Here is a 5,952-nt window from a genome sequence, read left to right as displayed (position 1 = left end):
TTCTTTTTTTATTCCCACACCCTGTATAAACTGGTATTATATAACAATTGGTAAAAAAAAATTGTTCAGTGAATTTCAGTAAATACGAATTTGAAACAACCAAACCTAACTTGGAAGATATAAATTAGATTGAAACCCATTTATTGTTTTACAGGAAACTGCCTTTTAATAAATTTTATCACTTGAACTTCATAATAAATCCCTAGCAGTTAATTTTGTACTGTTTATAGCCAGCAGTTATATATTAAACCCCTCTTAAGTGCTTAAGAGAATTTGGGATCAAATGCATTATAATAATAGATTCGCAATCTTATACACATTTATTAAAAGTCATTTTGAAAAATTAACATAATGAAAAGGACAAAAAAATCGATCAGGACGCAAATATGGAGGGTAGAGGTAAGGAGCAGTATCTCTTGTTGAAAAGTTGAAAAACTGTTCATCTGTAAACAGCAAATTATTGTTCGAAGATTCACCATGAGGATATTAAATATTTCATGTACAATTTTCGAATAGATTTTTCTAAAATAATTATGACTTAGAAATAAGATTTCAATTTACTATCCTATTCTAATAATTTCTGTTTTTAAAATCTCTCTTACACTCTCAACAATGCATACCAACATCAAATGATTCAGTTTTGTTTCAAGTTCGCCAACTTTACATCTACTTAGGCTGGCAATTCCCTAGGGTTCTAAAGTTTGATTAGAAAACTGATTTAACCTTGAGACATAATAGGTGGTTTATATATGTAATGTAATACTCCTATGTTCCGACTAAGTGAAACAAATAGTGTATCGTTCTCTCTCTCTTTTCTGGGCGTTTCAGTTAGCTCTGCGCAGTATAGATAAAGTGTTTCTAACGACAGAGAAAATTAATATTGTCGGCACCGTAACGTAGAGACGTTTTCTCCCATAAGAACTGTCCATGCAGAAGTATTTCATATATGGTTTCTGATGCCTCCGTGTTCCATCATTTCATTTTTTTAGCTATTTTAATTACAATTATCAAGAGTAATATTTTGCTTTCAATGATTCTACATAAAAAAGTTTCCTAAAATAATTATGTTGGATAAAATATTGGAGAATCTTGTTATTTTGCTTATACCTATTTAACATGAGAATTATAAGATAATGGTAGAGAGCTACCAAAAAGGCGATAAACTGCGTTCAACTTTTTAGATGGGTATGACACATCAGAATATCCTAAGAAGAAAATGTATTTATATATATATATAGATTTCGGCTTGTTTTTTCAGTGTACATATCACTTAATTTCCGCAATGATGATAACACCCCCTATAGTGTAGAATGATTATCGCGAGATCTCGCGCCCTCAAATTACTGGATATCAAAGATAGAGAGAGCGAGTTATGAATTATAGAAAAAGATAGATCATCGGTTTACTACTCTCTACTCTATTCTGATTAGTTCACCATGACGTTCAAATCTTTGATGACGTCTAAGTTTCGAGGTGTGGGAAACAGAGAAGGAGGAGAATAAAAAGTTTTAATTTTAATATTGATTAGAGAGTGTAAACCTATGCTCTTTCCCTTTCTTCCAATAGTACAATTCCACCAACATGACGCTCTCTCTATCTTAATATCAACTTTTCGCTCTTAGTGGAACGTTCTCTCAGTGTTTTATCTTGTACTTTACGACATCTAACGTCACGATAGCGATTTCCTGGGCAGTGTTGCCAGAGCTAGTACAATTGTACAATTTTAGTGTATTTTATACGCTAGTACATTTTTCCTTTTTTCTAATACATTTTCCCTGCGTTCGCAAATATAAAGTTATTTTATATTTTCGTTTAATAAAATAAACTAGAAATTGTACTAGATTGTAACAATAATTAGAAAACAGAGCCAAGTCGATTTATATTTAGATCGTGAGATTTTTGTACTGCATTGCTAATTTTATCGGTAAACTTTATATAAATTTTTCATCCTTAAAATAATAATTGACAGTCTATAACATTTTTGGAAAAAAAATTTAATTTAAACTTATATTTATACATCTTTCTATAATTTTATTAAATTTGTTTGAAGTTGGTACAATCTAGTTCAATTTTTACATTCAGCTTTTAAATTGTGGCAACACTGTTCCTGGGGTTTCAGCTTTTGTCGCAATTCTACAGCAAAGTTCCTTAGACGGTACTAATTTTTATGGATGTCTTGTCTATATACAGGGTTTATATATACATTTCAATAATATAAATAAAAGACATTTGGTATAGAGAATTTGGTGATAAATGAAACGTATGATTCAATTACTAGTTTAGGTTTAAGAGTATACAAATTTACTATAAACAGTGATGTAATTATAATAATATAAATCGAAACAATTTAAATATCTTCACATATGCATATCATCATCCATATCCATACTACTTTGGTCGTATTTCTTCAATAATGGAAAAAATATAGCCGACCAAATAACAAAACATATTATTAAAGTTATAAAACTAATTGATTTTTGCTTGTTCCATGGTGATATAACATTTAGTGATGATGCGGGAGGTTTGCAATCACTTCTACCTTTCTGGAATCAAAAATTATTAAATCAATATAAATAAACATAATTTCAACGGTTTTATTAAATTTATTTCATGTCTATTGCTGTAATTGAAATTAAGTTAAGGTTTCAACTTATTAGGTAAATTTATATACAAAATGACTCCAATAACACATCAGTTTATATATCGGTGAACAAAATCTCGTTATTTGAAAAAAAAATTGGTTCTTAGATGGTTTTTATCAATACTGTCAAAGGAGAATAACAGGATCGAGGTTAAGGTCACTAGCCCTTGAGATTTAATTGATTATCTCATTCAGAGCATCTCAAACAAGTAGTCAACAATTTTTTTGTATTGACTTCTTGGTGTTCGTAACCAAAAAATACTTAGTTTTTTTTATAACTTCTGTTTTAACGGGTAATGTATTTACGTTGTGATTCAGTATATTATTATTCTGAGCTGTCTAATAGTAATAATGGAAACTTTTGTATATTTCACATGATTTTAATACTCTTATTTCTTTGTTGATAACGAAAATAGATTAGAAATATGTAAATTATAAGATAAAAGTGTCTACTGCAATGAATACCTATATTGAAAATTATTCAGGTCAGATTTGAAATTGGATATCATATTCTTTTTTTAAAATTTCTTTAAAAATATTTTATTATATTTGTATTTTTTGTTGATAGCAATATATTTATTTGAACTATTATATTTTCTATGTATCTGAGAGACTACAAGAACTGAGCCCACAAGTTTATTAAATTTTATAGATTTCTACAATTAATAGTTACGTTTTATAAGTGTTATAAAGTAGCAACCCAATCACAACGGGAAACAAATTTTTTTGTTTAATATTTTTTAATCTTGGTTATTGCATAGAATAATAATGTTTGAATAATTTAAAATATATTACTATCATGTAAGTATATTATTAGAAAAAAAAAATGATTCAAAATTAAACTTACCTCTTCATTACCAGAAGTGGTTAATATCTCACTACTACGATTCATGTTAAAAAAATTTAAAACGACTACGACTTTCTAACTTTATTTACTGTTTTTTAAAAACGATGCATCCAGATAAACACGTTATCTACAGCACATTGTTAACACTAATAATTATTCATAAATTCAGTTTTATCTTTCAATCACACAAATAGAAACTGTATTTATCACGTATTCGATTTGTGATAAGAAAACAAATGCATAAAAACGTTGTTGTATGTTTGTAATTTATTATATTTTCATTAATCTTCAAAATGTAGGTGAAAATAATTATGAAAGTGAAAGAACTAAATCGACGTAAAACCTAAGAATATAAATATTATTTAGAAATCCTTGAAATTATATAATTATTAATAATACATAGGATTTCAAGGTGAAACATAATGTAACAACAATAAGGAAGGATGTGGTTTATTAACTTTGAAGATGGTAATTTTATGTAAAGTAATATGAAATTGTTTTCAATATCTACGAGGAGAAACCCAAATGTAAAAGTTATTTTATCATAGACATCACTCGTATTCATTTTATAAAATAGGTTTAAATAAAGCAATTTTGGTAAATTATTGGATGTAGAGTCATATTTTTAATTATTAATATTTTCAATATTTATTTTCTAGTTTTGTTTATTTTTTGGAGCATTTAAGATAGGTATGAAACGAAATAAAAACCAAAATCATATTATTAAAAGTATTATTACTCTATCAACAAGAAATAAATTTGTATAGACTAATTAAATTATTTACACAACGTTACAAAGAAAGAATGAGGAAAGGAATATTAACATAACCTAAAAATTTTTATGATAATTAGTAAAAATTGTTCATATTATAATATTCCATTTATTTTCCTTAAATCGTTTGTGCTTTCCGAAAAAAATAAATTTTTATTTTTGGAGACAAATCGCGGAATTTGTGGTTTTTGAATTTTTTTTGCCAAAAAAGTGTTGGAAGTGGGGTTCACCCTATTTTTTTGCTTAAAAGTTTATATTTTCTGTGACCATATCTGTACATGTGAAAAATGTTGAAGCAGTCATAAATGACGTGGTCACTTCAGCCAAAAATTGACTTTTACCGCTTTTTTTGCAGTTGTATCAAATAGTTTCTCGTATACTCTGCCTTAAATATATTAGTACTGGGAAATATTCTTGTAAAATGACTCAGGCATGGGGGTTACCATCTTGATTCTGATCATGACCAAATGCTTGTCTTTGCTTAATTCGACTTCAATAATTTTGACCTGATTTGACTATTTAGTTAATATTATGGAAGGTAGAGGTGAGGAGAGCTCTCTCTTTGTTGATTTACGACGCAGTACGGAGTGCGATAAATTTGAAATTCGTGTATTGCTATTGGAAACAAAAAATTGAAGCAGCCGTGGCAGCCGTCCCACTTGCGTAAGGTTACAAGGGAAGCAGGAGAAAATCAAACTATACCAGCACTCAACGATTATTGGACTCCCTTGGACATTCTAAAGATACCATACATCTCCATTTAAAATTATTAAGTAATATCTTTAAAAGTTGTCGAGTACTACCACACAAATTAACCGAGATTCAATCGAAACGTTGAGTAGAGGCAAAACCTGCTGAAAGATTGAAAAGGTACTGAAAATAGATTTATCTAACCAACCCGAACATGGAACACCGGTGATTAGATATAGGACAATTACCAGAACCTTTTCCAAAAAGAGGTCCTGTTGTGTGTCTGGTGAAATTATGAAGGAGTTTACTTCGTAATGTGAATGTGCGAGGTTTAGTTAACCGAAAGCAGGTTCTCTTACAATGCTAAATCACATAATGCAGAAGTTATAGGTAATAAGACTTACGAACTTCGTGATCACATCCAGCGTTCAGCTCAGATTTTGGACGGTCAGATAATTCGAATGAAATGTCACGTCGAATGTAAAGGCGCGTAAAGAGCTCCGTCTTGCCGAACGATGATCGTTATATTAGAAGCATTATTACTTGCGATGAGATATGGATTCATCTAAACAATCCGAATATGGAAAATCAGTAGTTAGAAAAAGAGATATTACCAGAACCCGTCTCAAAGAGAAGTCGATTCAAGCTGAAAGTCTTTATGTGTGTACGGTGTATATAGAAATCATTCCAGATAGACAAGCTATCAATACCGAGGTATATAGTCGGCAGCTGATGCGAATGCATCAGATTTTACCGGAGAGATATCCAGGTTCAGTTGACTGAAAGCAGGTTCTCTTACAACAAGACATACGCCGGAATAAGATAGAAGAACTTATCAGCATTGAAGTTCTACCATATCCAGTATTTTGTCCGGATATTACTGTATATTCAGATATATAGAGAAATTTTTGCGCGGGAAAAATTTTTTTGCATCTAATCCCAAGTTCTCAAAGAGCTTGCTTAACGTTGGACTCGAATCGATTATTGTCTATTATCTTTTAA

General features: G+C 29.7%; 1 long non-coding RNA gene across 1 annotated transcript; it reads right to left on the bottom strand.

The window, feature by feature from the left end:
- Positions 1-305: 305 nt before the first annotated feature.
- LOC130899733 (uncharacterized) lies at positions 306-3,860 on the bottom strand. The gene is made up of 2 exons (XR_009060070.1): positions 3,489-3,860; positions 306-2,543 (listed from the first exon to the last, which is right to left on the bottom strand). It is a non-coding gene; the product is annotated as an uncharacterized LOC130899733 (long non-coding RNA).
- Between the last annotated feature and the right edge of the window lie 2,092 nt (positions 3,861-5,952).

The sequence above is a fragment of the Diorhabda carinulata genome, chromosome 1 (assembly GCF_026250575.1).
Source record: "Diorhabda carinulata isolate Delta chromosome 1, icDioCari1.1, whole genome shotgun sequence".
Taxonomy (NCBI): domain Eukaryota; kingdom Metazoa; phylum Arthropoda; class Insecta; order Coleoptera; family Chrysomelidae; genus Diorhabda; species Diorhabda carinulata.
This window is presented reverse-complemented; position numbering and strand designations above follow the sequence as displayed.